The sequence below is a fragment of the Cynocephalus volans genome, chromosome 14 (genome assembly GCF_027409185.1).
Source record: "Cynocephalus volans isolate mCynVol1 chromosome 14, mCynVol1.pri, whole genome shotgun sequence".
NCBI classification, from domain to species: Eukaryota; Metazoa; Chordata; class Mammalia; order Dermoptera; family Cynocephalidae; genus Cynocephalus; species Cynocephalus volans.
In genome coordinates, this window is record NC_084473.1 from 49,676,406 (window position 1) to 49,695,667 (window position 19,262).

Consider the following 19,262-nt stretch of genomic DNA (forward strand, 5'->3'; position numbering starts at 1 on the left):
AAATAAAATCCAGTCTCCTTACCAACAGTAAGGGTGGTTATTTCCAAATGGTAACCAAAACAATAAGAAGGCCAGAAAAAGAAAATCACAGATTTTAAGTTTGAATTCAAGTCCATCCTTGACTAAATATAAGTAAACCTAGATAGGCTCTTTTACTCCTTAGACCTTAGAAACATTATCTGTAAAATACAGATTATAATGTACATATTACGGAGTTACTCTGGGGTCAAATGATAGCATATGTAAAATATTTAGGATAACCATATATGAAGTACTTACTTGATATTGTTATTACAACAGAAAACATATAAGTCTATTATTCAATTAGTGCTTGACTAGCTACTGCTCAAATACTGAGATAGTTATATTCCTCACTGATATCTAAGCCTAAATTAGAAATAAAGGAATTATAACCCTCTCCTTCCTTAAAAAAACTCCCCTGTCTTCATGCCAAGTGTTTCAGATTTATTGCAACAAAAATATGAGCTCCTGGACAACTTGAGAAATAAAATCCTTTCTCTTTGCCCTCTGATTCGCTGCATGCAAAAAACCCATTTTAATAACCAAAGAAACACAGAACAGTCAGCAGAAACTCTGATTGTAAGTATGCTCAGAAAAAGAATCAAGGGCATGGAAGAAGATTAATAATGAATATTATGTCCCAGGAGAGAGGGCATAACCATGGGCTACAGAGAATTGTCAGGAACCAGTAATGAGGAACAGGCTTGGAAGCAGAATATAGCACATGGCAAAAGGTTACAAAATATAATCTGTAAATTGTGCAAAGAGAACAAGAGCTTATTATTAGTAGGCATTGACTGTGTAATGACGGGAGAGGCACATAATTTGAATGAGACGAAGAACTAAGCTCTGCAAAACATACAGACACACACACAGCTTACTATTAAAATAGAAGAACTCTTTTAGTCATAAAAAAGAATGAAATTCTGCCATTTGAAGCAACATGGAGAAGACTATGTGAAGTGAAATAAGCCAGACAAAGAAACAGAAATACCACATTTTCACTCATAATCAGCTGCTAGGAAGGAGAGAAAGAAGGAAAGAAAGAATAACAGAAAGAAAAGACCACAACAATATGCTGAACTTTCAGAAGGAGAGACTAAACCTAAGGATACCAGAGATGTGGGGGAGGGAAGGAAGGAGTTTGGAAAGTGATAGGTCAAGCAAAGAGCATAAAGAAATATCAAGATTTGTAAGAATGAATACGCTGATAATAAATAAAATTTAAAATAAAAAAGAACTCTTTTACAGTTTAAACTATATAATTCAACTGTTTGCTTCTTAGTGCTCATAAATTACCATTTTTATCAAATTGTTTGTTTTCTCTAATATAATATCATTGTCATTCCCAAGCTTTGTTATTGTTCTGATTTACAAGATTAAAGTAACCTGACTGAACTGTATGCCAGGCTTTCTTGAAGGCAATGCACTTATATTTTGTAACCAATGTTTACTACAACCCTGTATGTATTCCCTTTCCTGTTTCCCATTTCTACTGGTGAAGAAATAGCTTGAAAAAAATATTTCTTGACTTGCCCAAAGTCACACAAGCTAACAAGTTCTGGTAGACCCCAAACCCATCCTCTTTCCAATACTTTATACTGCCTAATTATATTAGTGTATTATAAAATGTATGTTTACAGTAATATGCCTGAGAATTAGGGTGACCAACCAAAGAGGTATACTTTTAAAAGTAAGGTTGTTCTACAATAATTACACAAAAACAACAGAAAGAAACCGGGACTCTAAACCATGATATAAGGTCACGACAGGAGATTATTTCCAAAAATTGCTTCAAGAATTGCTTTCATCCTGCATATCCTTTTTGCAATGTGACTTTGCCAACACTCCCATTCATTTTTTCCTTCCCTTGAATCTGGGCTTTCTCTTTGGCTTGCTTTGACCAAAACAATGTGACAACAATAACATCCCAGGATTTCTGGTTCTTGGACGTGGAAGACCCTGAGGCGTCCATTTTTATCCTCTGGGATAGCAGCTGCCTTATAAAGAAATCTGGGCTATCTAGCTGGAGATAAAAACCCTGGAAGATAAGAAGAGAGAGACCACATGGAAAATAACTAAAGCCCCAGACATAATTGAGCCCATCTGACAATCCAAGAAGAGAGAGGTCCAGCCATTTCAGCCAGCTCCAGCCTTTTGAGCCAACCCAGTTGAGGTACCAGACATGTGAGTGAGGCCATCTTGCATTATATAGACCCAATGAAGCCATTTCAGGTGACACCATGTGGAGCAGACATTAGAAATTCCCATTAAGCCCTGTCCAAATATCTGATCCTTAGAATTATAAGGAATATATGTTTAAGCAACAATGTTTGGGGTTTTTTAATTTCTTTCATGGACAACTCAAATCCCATCTCCTCAATGTCTTCCCCAAATTCTCCAACCTATTGTGAACTCTGCTTTGTTTTAACTGGTCTCATAAACCCCCTACTCTATGTGATTTAATGTTTATGTGCATTAAATGTGTTTGTGTGTGTGTGTGTGTGTGTGTGATTTAGAATAACAAGTAGCTGCAAGTAACAGAATGTATAATTAGAATGATTTAAAGACATAGGAATTTATCTTTCTCACCTTACCAGATATATAAAATTAGGAAATTTCTGATATTTCTTTAGCTTCTAAACAATGTGAGGGCCAACATTTTTTCAGTTCTCTTAGCCTATTCTTTGTGCTCACAAGGTGGCTGCTGTAGGTACAGCCATCAACTTATTCAGTAAAGGAAAAAGGATAATATCAACAGTGTGTATCCATTTTTTAAAATCACAATATTGAAATCTTTCCCTCGGTCCATTTCTTTTCTTTTCTTTTCTCTTTTTTTTTTTTTTTTTTGCATTGGAGTATCCAGTTTTTCCAACACCATTTTTTGAAGGAACCATCATTCCCCCATTGTGTGGTCTTGGCCTCCTTGTCAAAGATCATTTGATAATATATGTGAGCCAGAAATGTGTCAACCTATTATTTTCCCAGCCTGCACAGTAGGGGTAGGCAAAGAAGAAGGTGACTGGGAATATACTGGATGTCTTCTAAAACATCATAGGGAGTCTACCATGATCTCTACCACAGTATGGATTGCAGTACAGGACATACAAGAAGTACCAAATACATGCTTCTTTTTTTTTTTCCACGAAAGCCGCCACGGCCTCCCATTCCAGGGCCCCCGGGGCCTCCGGGCCCTCCCACTGCACTGGCGTCATCCGCCATTTGGTGTTCTGTCGGAGAAGAAGAATACATGCTTCTTTGGATCAATGAAGGAAATGTCAAACTATTGCTTTGTCTCCAAAATAATACTATGAAGTGGCCTGAGTAAAGTCAATGACGTGTACAATTCCAGAAAATTTTCCACTTAATAAAAAAAGTAACGACTAGTGAAGACCAAAATTTAACATGTGAATCTTTCCAGGAAGCTTACATGGCAGAGGGAAATAGGATGTTTCATTAAATCAAAAAACCTACATAAACAAAAATGTAAAAAATAATGAAATAACAGTGCTAAAGGCAGAACATTAATACAAGGCTATTCAGTAGCCAGGGGAAACCAGGAAAAATATAAATCAGTAGGAGTAAATTTAAACTTAATTTAAAAATCCAATGTCTCAGAAACCTTGGAATAAGAAGGTGACTCAGAGAAAGGTGCTGAAAAGAAGAAAAACAACTAAGAGGCAAAACCAAAACAATGAAATGAAGATCACAGAATATTCTACTACAGAGTATGACAGGCGAGAAACATGCCTTCCAGCTGTTGCCTAAACTAAACACATTCCTTTCTCAAGAATAGTCATCCATATTCTTACGAGATCAGGTAAAAGGCAATGCTGCCCACTCTCACCACTTCTACTAACACAGTACTGGAAGTCTTAGCCAGAGCAATTGGTCAAGAAAAAAAATAATAAAAGGCACCCAAACTGGAAAGAAAGAAGTAAAATTATCTCTGATTGCAAATGTCATAATCTTATGGGTAGAAAATTCTAAAGATTCCACAAAAAAAAGGAACTGTTAGAATGAATACATAAATCCAGCAAATTTGAAAAATACAAAATCAACACATGAAAATCAGTTGCATTTCTGTATACTAACAATGAACAATCCCAAAGGGAAATTAAGAAAACAATTCCATTTACAATAGCATCAAAAAGAATAAAATACTTAGGTATAAACTTAAAGAGGCAAAAGACTTGTACACTGAAAACTACAAAACATTTCTGAAAAAAATTAAAGAGGACACAAATAAGACTTTCCATGCTCATGGATTGGTAGACTTAATATTGTTTAAAGGTCCATACTACCCAAAGTGATCTACAGATTGGATGTAGTTCCTATCAAAAACCCTATGACATTTTTTGCAGAAATAGAAAAATTCATTCTAAAATTCATATGGAATCCCAAGAGGTCCCAAATATTCAAAACAATATTGAAAAAATAGGAACAAAGCTACAGGCCTCATATTTCCTGATTTCAAAACATACAACAATGTTACAATAATCAAAACAGTGTGGTACTGGCACAAAGACAAACACATAGACCAATAGAACAGACTAGAGAGCCCAGAAATTAACACTCACATATATGGCAAAATGATCTTTAACAAGTATGCCAAGCCCACACATTGGAGAATATCTCGTCTACATACAAATTGTGTTGAAAAAAACTGGATATCCACATGCAAAAGATTGAGTTTTAACCCTTACTTTACACTACATGCAAAAATTAACTCAAACTGAATCAAAGACTTTAATGTAAGACCTAAAATCACAGAACTCCTAGAATAAAACATAGAGGAAAAGCCTCATATTTTGGATTTGGCAATGATTTCTTGGATATGACACCAAAAGCACAGGCAACAAAAGCAAAAATATATGACTAGAACTACATCGAACAAAAACTTTTGTACGTCACAGGAAACAATCAACAAATCAAATATCTTGTAGTGGGCTAATATTCAAAATATATTAAAAAAAAACTCATACAGCTTGACATTAACAAAAATTACCTGATTAAAAAATATGCAAAGCACTTGAATAGACATTTCTCCAAAAAATATATGCAGATGGCCAACAATCACATGAAAAGATGTTCAACATCACTAGTCATTATTAAAATGCAGATCAAAACCACAGTGAGATATTACTTCATTCCTGTTATGATGGTCACTAACAAAAAAAAAAAAAAAAAAGAAAGAAAGAAAAAATAATAATGTGTTGTTGAGGATGTGGAGAAATTAGAACTCTTGTTCACTGTTAGTAAGAATGTAAAATAGTATAGCCACCATTGAAAACAGTATGGAGTTTTTAAAAAAATTAAAAATAGAATTATCATATGACCCAGCAATCCCACTTCTAGTTATATATCCAAAATAATTGAAAGCAAGATCTCAAAGAGGTCCATGTTTATAGACTTATGTTTATTTCAGCATTATCCACAATAACCAAAAAGTGGAAGCAACCCAAATGTTCATTGATGGATGAATGGTTAAAGAAAATGTGGTATATACATACAATGGAATATTATTCAGCCTTGTAAAAGAAGAAAATCCTGTTTCATGCTACAACATGGATGAGCTTGGAGGATATTATGCTAAATGAAATAAGCCAGTCACAAAAAGACAAATACTGTGTGATTCCACTTATGTGATCTGTCTAAAGTTGTCTAACTTGTAGATACAGAAAGTAGAATGGTGATTTCCAGTGGGAATTGGGAGTTATTGCTCAATGGGTTTAAACTTTTAGTTTTGCAAAATAAAAAAGCTCTAGATATCTGTTGCACAGCAATGTGAATATAGTTAACATTACTGAACTATACACTTAACAGTAAAAAAAAAAAAATCTGATTAAAACACGGGCAAATAACCTGAATAGACATTTCACAAAAGAAACATACAAATGGACAAAAGGTATATGAAAAAATGCTCAACATCACCAATCATCAGGGAAATTCAAATCAAAACACAATGAGATATCACCTCATACCTGCTACAATGGCTATTATAAAAAAGACAAAATATAATAAATGCTGGCAAGGACGAGGAGAAAGGAGAACTCTTATACAGTGTTGGTGGGAACGTAAATTAGTACAGCCATTATGGAAAACTATATGGAGGTTTCTCCAAAAACTAAAAATGTGACCACAATATGATGCAGTAATCCTACTGCTGGGTATTTATCCAAAAGAAAGGAAATTATCACACCAAAGCAATATCTGTACCCCCATGTTTATTGCAGCACTATTCATAATAACCAAGACATGGAATCAACCTAAGTGACCATTGACAGACAAATGGATAAAGAAAATGAGGTATACATACACAATGGAATACTACTAAGGCCTGAAAAAGAATCTGGAAGCAGAGTGGAAATCACAGGGGTATTTTACCAAGATCTGTGACATGGACAAAGGAGCTAAATAATTGCCACATACTATGATGTTACCATATAACCAGATTTTTTGTATCACTTCTGCCATACTGAGTGAATTAGCAATCTAAATTCTTTTACGGAAAGGAGTAAAAAATGAGAACCCCTTTGAAAAGACCGGTTTGGCATAACCAAATCTAAAGTGATAGGAGACAAAAAGAGACTTTAACAAAAAGCCGAGGAGACCGAGGTGAAAATAGATTTTTCAGAATTCCCCTCTCTGCATAGCTACAGATTAGGCTGGGCCACAGGAAACACTTGCATGAGATTTGGAAGACACAAGTGAAGCAATAGCCATACATTTTTCTACTCCAAAGCTCAATACAGAGCATCAGGAACTGTAGCATCTCAACAATGGACAAGGGCAGTAGCTAAACCAGCAGCTCCTCCAGCTCCCACCTGATCCCTTCCTTCAATTTCTTTGATTCTTGGCTTAAGGGTATATGTAGCTTGTGGTGAAAACATAACCTTCCTTTTCAGGTGACCCACCGTGCCAAGGTTATAGGTGATGAAAGACAGATATGGGTCCCAGTGTGTTCTCATAAATTCTAATTGTGGACTTTCCACATCCTGTTTTTCTTCCTGAGTGGCAGTGTGGCTGACCAAAACAGCTTCAAAGTCAACATAAGACAGACAGGGTTGCATAGCCTATTTCAATAGGTCACACAATTGTGTAAGGTTTAGCTTTTAAAGTAAATTCCTTATTCTATGTCTATCAATGAGTTATAGGGGTTCTGCTTCTCTAATCAAACCTTGACTGATTTAAAGGGTCTGCAAGAAAGACTTTGTACAGGTGGGTAGATTGTACTAATGACCCTTATTATTCATACCCTTTGTTCTATAAATTTACAGTCCCTCCACACACTGATTCTGGGCTCAGCCATGTGACTTACCTTGACCAATGGGACATTAGCAAATGTGATCCAAGCTTGAAAAGCACATGCTTATTTTTCCTTGCCACCTTCCACAACTGAGCTTGTTTGCTCTTAGATACCTGCCTTCTGGCTTGACTGCTAAAGGGGTAGGAGAGAGACCTGGAGCAAAGCCCAGTCAATATATTTAAGGCCATCCCAAGCTCGGTCTTCCTTAGCTAACTCATCACTAATCGCATGATCGAGCCTAAGTGAGATTAGCCAAACCTAGTGAAGATTAGAGGAATAACACAGTTCTATCTTCATGAGAAATTTTTTAAATTCTAATTATTTAAAGAGTTTGGGGTGCTTTGTAATGCAGCAATAGCTAACTAGTGCAGTAAGCATGGATGAAATTACCACAAAGAAACCTTTCCCATATCTGGGGACTGGAGGACAAGAAGGAAAATAGTATGTATTGACTATTTAGTATGTCATGCCCTATTCCAGGGTTTTGTTGTATGCTATTATAGTTAAAATCACAATATTCATATAAAATAGATATTTTTCCTCATTTCACAAATGAAGATAACGTGTGCTTTGTCTATGACTGGTATCCCAAACTGGCTCATTCTAAGCTCCCAATCTTCGTATTTTATTTCTTTCTAGTGAAAGGCACACACACATGCGCATGTGCCCACACACATAAGCATGCATCCACTTGCCATTGTGAGTAAAAGCATAGATAACTAGTTAATGGAGGCCTACCCAGTGCTTTTCTCAACTCAGAGGTCATGTGAGAAGAGGGAACATCAGAACCACAAAGGAATCTTCTAAAATATACAGCTCGACCCCTTCATTTTCTGATGTGCTCTCAGAAGACTAAAGGGTTTCTGGAATTTGAAGGACTGTTCTTGTCTTGACTCAGATGAAGGAAGTACCTCCCTTTTCTCCACTGCTGTGAACCACTGGGCAAAGTTCTCTCTCTCTCCAAACACCTTGAGAACAGAGGTTCCTTCTCTGGGAATCAAGTCTTGTGTGGCTCTGGTAACCATAAAAGAACTTCAGGAGATTATGATGAAACCCCAGGTGAAGATGTATCCTCTCCCAACTGCCTCTGGCCTATCCCTCATCGCTTAAAAGTTATTCATCCTTAAAGCAATTACTGACTTCAAGGAGGTAGGGAGAGGGTTATGATAAAGGAAGATTTTCTGTATAAGAAGATATTGGCACTGGGAGAAGGGGGCAGAGTAAATCCAACATTTGGGCTAAGGCCCAGAATTGTTTAACCTTTTGTTTTAATGGATACAGACAATAAGGTTTGCTGATGACCTAAATGCAACAAAATGTAAGGCCAAATAAAATGAAAAGAACACAAGCTTGGGGACATTTCCTCTTTAGAAGGTGATATGAGAGATGCTGCAATTACCTGTCTGACTTTCATCATCGATGGAATGTCTAAAGGTGCAAAACAGTAGGGAAAATAATGAGAATCACCCCTCTGGGACAATGCATAAAAGTTATAGAAAGAATATTTTGTTTGGGCTTTATTTTGGCCCTTCTCTCAGCCTAACTTTTAACTTGCTTTAAGACCAGTTTGATAAACTAAGGACCAATATGTAAGCCAAGATCAATACTGTAACTTCCAACATTTTGAATTTATACAGGAAAAACTGAGGCTCATAGGAACGGAGTCATTTTTTTAAAGTGAATAGCAATGCCTTGTATTCACGTTAGGGTCATTTTCCCAAGAACCTCCTAGTATTTGATGTTACTCTCATCTGAGTCAGTATCCTTGCAACGCAGAACTCACCGATGACAGAGCTGAGACATATAACAGTGAAGTGGCTAAATCTTTGTCTTCAAGATTATCTCTAAGTGATAAATCAAATCACCGGAATGAGGTGAATGACTGGAAGACTGAAAACATAATCAAAGTATGGAGGGGAAGGGTTGACCACATTTCAGATTTTTTTAAGTGTTTAATTTCCCTCCCTGGCTGTTTTTCATTAAATAAAAAGAAAATAAAATAAGATGGTATGGTAGGAAAGTTTCATAAGTTAGGTGAAACCTGGACTCAGAGGTAAGGGTACCTTTTGTACGTGTGAGGACAGCCACGGGAAGAGGACACGGTAACCGGTGGTACACACGCCGCATAGACATCACCCATGCATTCATCTCAGATTTGTTTCTATTCATAATTGCATTCCCTACTAAAATAATCTTCATATTCATAAGCACCATATTTTCTAGCTAAAGAAAGATATATAAATATATTAGTGACATGGAAAAAATGAAAAAAAATGGCTTTTCAATCTCTCTTCCCATGTAGGGACCACCCTCCGTCTCAACTGATAATCCCTGCTTGAAATGGCTGTGTAGTCAACTGAGTGGAAATCACTTGAAAAACCAAACATCTAATTGCATTTTGTTCAGGAATTAGTAACTGAATACCTGAAGTTAGAGCTGAAAAATATTTTAAGTTAATTCTTTAAAGGCTTATTTGTTGTTGTTATTGTTATTTTTCAGTCTGCCCGAAGCCATAAAAAACAAAGTCTTATTTGTGATTTTATTCAGTGTAATTTGTATGTTTACAACATGGTCCACATGGAAAAGTAAACAAACCTATGACTAACAAATTTTTGCTGTACCATTACTATGTTATTTTGAAAAACATCGACAGCAGATACTCAACACTGGGTAGAAATAGAGGCTATTTTTTTCCCTTCTTAGTTTAGCAAACCATTTTTATAAATTTATTACATCTATAAAAGAACTATCTCAGTATAATGAAGACTGTAGAATGTTGTAAAACAGGAATATACAGAAAAATAGAATTGAGTTTTATGTGTTCTTACAATATTTCTCTGTTCAAAATTCTCATGCTCTATATATCTTTGCTCATTTCTAAGTTACACATAAAAATGTTTGGACAAATAACTACTGAAAGGTTATCTTGCCTCTATTTTCTCCAAGAAACACTGAACATACTTAAAACAATTCTGTTCTTCACCTATAGAAATTACAACCCAAACCCCAAAATGACAACTGCACTGCATCTAGTAGATAATTATTGATTTCGTTGCAATCACAAAGAAAATTCAGGGGGTTTGATAGTCATCTTTTATTACTGCACAATTTAAAGATATTACTTCTAGCAGCAGATTACAAAAAAACAGGACATTTCTTTTCTCTTTTGTTGCTGAGTAGCTGAGTCAGGCCATATGAAGTCTATTGTTGCTATGACAACATGTGAAACAGGGAGAAGATAACATTTCTTAATACAGATAATTCATCTATCTATGATGTTCTATTTTTTTGATAGAATGCATATGTTTACTTAGGAAGGATAGACATGCATCCTTTAATTGCCAGATATCCATTTTAATTATATCCCTGAAATCAGCTGCCTTTCATTTTTACTTAAGAAGTAAAAACATCAAATGATCTACTTGTACTCCTTAAGGATTTTTTTCACCACTTCATTTATTTTGCTTTCTGATTAAAAGCAACATGGGTAAATAACACATCTGTATGTTTTATTTTTCTTCTGTCACAATGTGAAGTAGACCCATATGTTAAGAACGTAAATAAATTGCACTATGGCATATTGCAATAAACATTTTACTATTCAATCATTATAGGAAGCTGAAACATAGTGATATAAGCCAGGAAATGTAAAAGCAACACAAACCATAATTGCCAAGTGTGATAATTCAACCATGCAAATTTGCCCTGGATTGAAATAATGCATGTACAGTACCTGTGCATACAGAAATTTATTTTCAACCAAATTGCCAGAAACTACATGTAGCTATTTTTTACTTTTATGACTGCACATCATCAACTTATCTGATAATTACTTCATCTCCACTCATATAGTAGTATATTTTATCACAGGAGTTACAAAAGTGTGGGCTGTGTCTACTGGTCAATTAGAAAATTTAAGAAGTGAATGTTTGGAAAAATATACCCACAGTCCTTACCATTTCACAATAAGTCACACACCTCTGAAAATGGAGAATTTGGTCTCCCTTGTCCTAAGAACTCATAAACCAAAAAAATATTCTCAGTAGTGATACTAGTAGCTGCCCAAATCAGTTTTCCAAGAAAAAAAAGAATCCTTAGCATAACATAGGAAAGGAAACATTAAATTTGGATTTTGAATTCTGGATTTGCTAATTATTCACCATGTTAAATTGGGGCAAAATATTCAACTTCTAGAATCAGTAGTTTCTTCATCAGTTAAACAGTGATAATTGCAATGAAGTATGAACACAAGCACACTAGCACGATGCCCGACTGAAATTGATTAAAACAAAAGAAGATTAGTAAAATCCTGGAGGCCAGAGATGCTATTTTTAAATACCAGATTTACCAATTTCCACTTGGAGGAGGAGGAAGGGGAGGAGGAGGAGAAAACTAGAGAATTTTAGACTTGATGACAGTAGTTATTCTCAGGGAACCTAATGAGAAGAGCATTCTAAAGCAAATGATGTAGGTTTCATTCGGGTAAATATGTTTTCAAAATTAAAACTATATCTGTCAATCACCTTTAATCGTATGATAATACAGTAGTAAATATGTAAGCATGGCACAGACATTATTTGTCAAATAGTTAAATTAATGTGACTCTTTTCAAAACTAAAAAAATTACTGGTGTAGGTGTCATTTATTGCCTGAGATATATAAGTGTGAGAGAAAGGTACGTGAACATTTTGAAGTTGAAAAATAACGCTTGGTGAAACGCAAGAAATACCTGAACTCTATGGTGAAAATGCAAAGTCAAATGGGCATATGTGCTTACCTTCCATCTCTCCCTAATCACGCTAGGAAAGTAAAAAACAATGCCACAGTGGAAGAGAATCTTGAGGACATTATAGATAATACAAAGCACAGGAAATTATATCAACAGTTGACCCCCAACAGAGGTGATAAACACAAAATGATAAAAAAAAAAAAGAGGACATTATGTTAAATGAAAAAAGCCAGACACATAAAGACAAATACTGCATAATATTACTTATGTGAAATCTAAAAACGTCAGATTCATAAAAACAGGGCAGAATGGTTGTTATCAGGGGCTGGGGAAAATAGGGAGCTGTTGGTGAAAGGATACAAACTTTCAGTTATAAGATGAGTAAATTCTGGAGACCTAATGTACAGCATGGTGCCTAAAGTTAATAATAATATGTTACGTACTTGAAATTTGCTAGAGTAGATCTTAAGTATTCTCACTACACATAAAACAAAAGGAAAACTATGTGAGGTGATGGATATGAATATGTTAATTAGTTTGATTGTGTTAATCATTTCACAATGTATTTTTATATCAAATCATCACATTGTACACTTTAAATATATACAATTTTTGTTTGTAGATCATACTTCAATAAAGCTGGAGAAAATAAAGGGAAAAAACTAAATCTATTTTTTAAAAATTATGAAAGACAGGATCTCTTAAAAACTGCATTTTCCTAAAAGAAACCTGGAATTATCCCAATCAGATGCAACAGAGGCTGGAAGCAAGAGCTGGATATTCAGTGAGATAATTGATTAACAGTCTGTAGAACAGCTGGAATAGTCCACTACTCAGTGCTGCTGGCTCTGATGTTTTTCTTTAAGCTAAACACAGAAGAGTAGTTTTCTGAATAAAGTCATGAATCTGCTTTTGGATATCCCGTAGTGAACAGTGGAGTAAAACTGAAGCTGAGAGATGTCTCATATTGAGAAGGTATACTTATAACCAAAAGTAAAGACAGGCTGTTCCCCCCTGTACTTTCACATAAGCTCAAAATTCTACGAGAATCTGAATTTGCTGCCAGGGAAACAGAACATTCACTGGTGATAATATGTATGTATATATATATATATATATATATATATATATATATATATTCCAGATAAATTCACCACTCTTTTAAGAACCTTACATTATAAACAAATGACTAGTATTTTCTATGAAATATTGAAAGAAAACAGCATGAAAGTAAGACATCAGAATGAAAAGAACACCAAAACTAACCCTTCAGACAAGAAAATATAAGTAGAAAACACATATAAATGTTTTTAATTATTATGTTTGGTGTACTCAGAAATACATGTAAAACAAAAACAGGCTGCTATAAAAGAAAAGCAGAATTTGTGGAAATTAAAAATATGATTCCAAAAAAGAATGATAATGATTCAGTACAAGTAGCAAAATTTATTCAGCAGAAGACAAAAGGACAGTACTAGAAATCTAGAGATATTTCCAAAATCCCAGGCAAAAACTCAAAGATATGAATATTTTGAAAGTAGTTAAGAAGCATGGAGAAGAGGTTTAGAAAATATAATCCAGTACTAATTCAAAAGAAAAGAAACAGGAAGAAGAAAAAGGAAAAATCCCTTGCCTTCATAAGTCTAGCCATGTCATTTTCTGCCACAAAATGATTAACAGTGGAGATGTGCATTTCCTTCAGAGCAAACTTAACCTGTTTCCCTTTTGAGAAGGTGCCATCTTGGAAGCAGAGAGCAGCCCTCACCAGACACCAATGCCATTGCCTTTATCTTGAACTTCCCAGTCTCCAGAACAATGAAAAAGCAAGTTTGTACTATATATAAATTACCTAATTATGGTAGTTTGTTGTAGTAGCACAAATGAACTAAGACATCATGTAATAACCTGGAGAGGTCCAGAGGAGCAAGGAGCAGAAGGCTGACCTTGCAATCATCGAAGGACTCACATTAATAGAGTTTTGTCATCTTCAATGAATCAAATGCAAGTTCATCCAGTTTGAGGAAACAAAAGAGTATATACATATATTATTTCTAAGATAACAACTCAATGAGGTCTGGATTATTATTTCCATTTTACACAGGAGGAAATGCACTCATTGAGATTATCTCACTCAAAGTCACATAACTAGTAAGTGGGATTCAAAACTACCTCTACCTAACTTCAAATATCATGCTCTTCTCTGCAAACAATTTGTCTTATTTTAGATTTAAAATTCTGCTTTAATTTCATCTTTTTCAAATTAGGTTTTGACTGATCTATAAGTACACTGTCCAATATGCTAACGGTATTTTGAGTACTTAAAATGCAGCTCAGAATTGTGGTTACTAGAAACAGGAACTGGGAGAGAGTTAAGGAGAATCTGGCTAATGGACACAAAGAATGATTACGTTTTGCAGTGATGAATATGCTAATTATCTTGATTTGATCATCAAATATTATACACAAACATCAATAGTCAACTGTAATCAATATGTTTCAATAAACAAATGTGTTTTATCTGAATGTACTGTAAATGTAAAATACACAAAAGATTTAAAAGACAATACAAAAAATGTAAAAATCTTATAATTATTGTATTGATTACTTGTTGAAATAATATTTTGGATATTTTGGAACAAATAAACATTTATTATATTCAAGCAGTGAGTTCTGCCATCTAGTTTTTGCCATCTCTTTCTTGCATGCTAAAATATGGTCAAACAACATGTTTTCTGTGACTTTTTAAATTAAGAGTTCTAAACTTGAAGTCACTAGTCCACTCGGGTTAAAACATACATAAAATAGGTGCACACACTAAGGATAGGGCCAAGAATGTTGGCTTAGAGAACCAGGTAGTTTGTCTTATATTTGCAAAAATACGGTTGCTAGGAACCTTGTCCTTTTAGTGATTTAGTAAGCCAGTTGCTTCATGAGGGCTCTGTTGTACAATAAAGACTTTTTTTTTTCTTTTAATCAAACTATTACTATAAAAGAGTTTATAGATTTCTCAACATTAAAACCTCCTGGGATGCTTAATAATTGTGTATTAGGTACAGATTATAAAAGTCAGTATTTTCTGTGTGAACCCAAATGAAAATTTATCCAAACAGCATGGTACTAGCATAAAAACAGACATGGAGACCAATGGAACAGGATAGAGAACCCAGAAATAAACCTATATATTTACAGACAACTGATTTTCAACAAAGGCACCAAGAACATATAGAAGGAAGAGGGCAGTCATCAAAAAACGGTGCTGGGAAAACTGGATATCTATATGCAGAAGAATGAAACTAGATCCCTATCGCTCACCAAATACAAAAATTAACTCAAAATGAATTAAAGACATAAACATAAAACCTGAATCTGTAAAGCTGCTAAAAGAAAATAGGCCACTGGTCTGGGCAACTATTTTATGGATAAGACCTCAAATGTACAGGCAACAAAAGCAAAACTAGACAAATGGGATTAGATCAAACTAAAAAGCTTCTGCACAGTAAGGAAGCAATCGACAGAGTGAAGAAACAAACTACAGAATTGGAAAAAATATTTGCAAACTAATATTTAGAATATGCAAAGAACTCAAACAATTCAACAGCAAAAATAATAATAATAATCCAATTAAAAAATGAGCAAGTGAGCTGAATAGACAATTATCAAAAGAAGGCCAACAGGTATAAGAAAAAATGTTCAACATCACTAATCATACGGAAAATGCAAATCAAAACTGCAATGAGATATCATCTCACCCCAGTTAAAATGGCTTATTTTCAAAAAGACAAAAAATAAATGCTGGCAAGGATGCAGAGAAAGGGGAAACTTTTATACATTGTTGATAAGAATGTAAATTAGTATAGCCATTATGGATAACAATATAGAGTTTCTTCAAAAAACTAAAAATAGAACTATCATTATATGATATGATACAGCAATTCCACTACTGGGTATATATCCAAAAAAAAAAAAAAGAAAAAGAAAAAGAAATCGGTATGTTGAAGAGAGATCTGAACTCCCATGTTTATTTCAGTACTATTCACAATAGCCAAGATATGGAATCAACCCAAGGTCCAAAGTGTAGACTAACATATGAGTGAATAAAGAAAATGTGGCATATATACACAATGGAGTGTCACTTATCCATAATAAAGACTGAATTCCTGTCATTCGTGGCAACGTGAATGATCCTGAAGGACATTATGTTAAGTGAAATAAGCCAGGCGTAGAAAGGGAAATACAGCAAATCCTTGAATAACACTGGTTTGAGCTGCACAGGTCTACTTATATGTGGATTTTTCTCAATAAATATATTGGAAAAGTTTTGGTTAGTATGTCACGAACGCATGACATATCTAACTAGTTAGGTAGCCTAGCTAAGAATAGACTATTAGGCTGTTAGAACTTAAGTAAAGTACTTAACTACTATTTAGGTACTTAAATACTGTTTCTCTTCTTCCTCTCAAACCTCCCTCATCTCTATTTACATTTTGGCATTTGAGAACATTTTGTTTTTACTGAGATAGCTGAGATGGTGTTATTATATTTATGTGGACAGTTGTCAATATTGTTTTGCAACAAAATAATTAATAAGAACCACTGATGTGTAGTTTAGGGCATACCACTATACACGTGCACAAACACACATATGTGAGAGCAAAAAAGAAAAGAAGGAAGAAAAAGAAAGAACCACCTAAAACTATTATGGATTTTTCCAGTGCTCTTCATTTTTGCAAAGTCACTCCCAGACAGGAAATACAAACTCCAGAACTTGAGCCTTGTATGCAGAGTCAGCAGCACATTGCAATTCTAGGCCTCAGATTACTAGGCATCCTGTCACCAACCACCTGTCTGGGCTGTGAAGGCTGTGAAGGCCGTGGCAGGTTGTTTCCTCACTATAATGAACCAGAATTTATGTGACCTTCACAAAATCAGACAAGGAGCCTACACATCATACAAAATGTCTAATGAAATTAACACATTGCTCAATAGATGAAAAAAATGTCTACAGACTTAACCAACTGGAGGCATTACCTTTATTGTCCCTTCTCAATTGCAACTCTCCCTCTCATTTAAATTAACGTCCAAAAAGCTTTCATACAAAATTCTAATGTATAACTCTGCCCCACAAAATGCGCACACAAATGCACACCATTTTCAGTCATTGTCTCTATTTATACAGATTTTTAGAACATAGAAATGCCCTTCTCTAAGATATATATTAAAATTAAATGGATGAGAATGACAGACTATCATCATTTTTTTTATTATTCAGTCAGGCAGTGAGTAAATGTTTACTGAGTTCTGACTTTGTACAAGGTCTACGATAAATGTGTTAAATACGTGTAGAATGGGTGTAGTTGAATAAAAAGTATGACCCCTGATTTCTAGATATTAAATTCAAATTAATACAAAAACATACTTATAAAGTAAAATCAACCAGACTAAAACATAGATAAGCAAAAAGGAAAATAGTCAGCCATGAGTTACCACCAAATAAATCATTGTTAATATTTTAGTAATTATTTTTTCTTTCTAACCAACTGTGGTTCTGCCAGTACCTTGCATGTATGTTCTATCAACTATTATTCTCACTGAGAAGTGTATTGTGAACATTTATCTATATCAGTAAACATAGATCCTCATATTTATCCTAATAGCTTTGTAGCAAGCCATCTGATGAATGTCCTACAGTTTATTTAACCAATCACTTTAGTGAACACGCAAGTATCTCCAATCTTCTGAAATAATACACAGTACTAACATAAAAAATGACACACAGATTTACGTATTTGTTCACTAGTATCATGAATGTAGATTTCTATCACAGAAGCATACTTATTTTTAAACTTTGAAAAACTTTTAATTAATATGCAGTACATATGCAGAAATGTAAATATAACAAAGTGTGCCCCTTGTTGAATTTTCACAAAGAGAGCACAACTATGGACAGCATTCATTTCAAGACACAGAACATTATCCATAACACAACACCACTTGTGTCCTCCTCTAGTCATCATCCCCCCAGAGGGCAAACATTATATTGACATTATACTGATTAGAAAACAAGATAATTTATATAAATTAAATGACACAGTAGGTTCTCTTTTATATCCAGATTCTTTGTAAAATGTATCTAGTTTTTTGTGCTTACTGTATAATTTTCCATTTTTTGAATATACAACAATTTACTTACCCACTGCATTTGGTGGACATTTGATGTACTGGACATTTAGGAAGTTTCTGGTGTGGGCTATTACAAATAATGCTGCTGTGAACATTACTGTACATGTCTTTTGTGAACATAATGCATACATTTCTGATGGTTATGAGTGGAACTTTTGGGTGATAGCATATATACATTCAGCTTTAGTAGATCTAGCCTGTAGTAGTTTTCTACTGCTGTGTCACAAAAAAATTACTCCGAAATTAGTGCTTAAAACAACAATATGTATTATCTCCATTTACATGGGTCAGGAATCTGTGCACAGCTTACCAAAATGCCTCCACAATCAAGGTTGGTCAGGTTTGCAGTCATCTGAACTCTTGATTAAGTATGTTCACTGGTTAAGAATCTCTAAACCTCAGTGGAGTGGGTAGCAAAGAAGAATCCCTCGGGCACTCTGCTTAGAGTCCAGATTTAGGTACTTAAGCACTTGATAACAATCCTTCATTCTTTTCCATATGCCAATTCCCCTCTTCATATTCTATAAGGACAGGCATACATCAAATGATTCGTGTATCTCAAAGTTCACCAAGGACACACATTCTTACACTTTTCCTGGATTTCATTTAACAAATCATCTTTTTACCCTGATTTACAATTTTATGACACAAATTTTATATGTATTAGTTAAAGAAATAATAGATGCAATAGCAAAGCCCAAGACACATAGTGGTTAAAACACAATAGAAGGTTATTCTTCTTTTAAAGTTTACAACAGGAGTTCTTGATCAGCAGAGGACACTTGTCCAAGTGGTGGTTGAGGTGCTCAGCCTCCATCTGTCTTGTCACTCCACACCTTAATCATTTTCAAGGTCACCATGCTTGTCCTCATGCAACTGGTGGAGGATCGCTAATGAGAGAGTTTTATGGTATGTTCCTGAAAAGAGGCACACTTCATTTCTGTTCAGATTCCATTTTCTGAAACTCAGGACCCATACCTAATTATTTTTAAAAGTCTGGAAAATGTGATTTGTGTGCTTAGA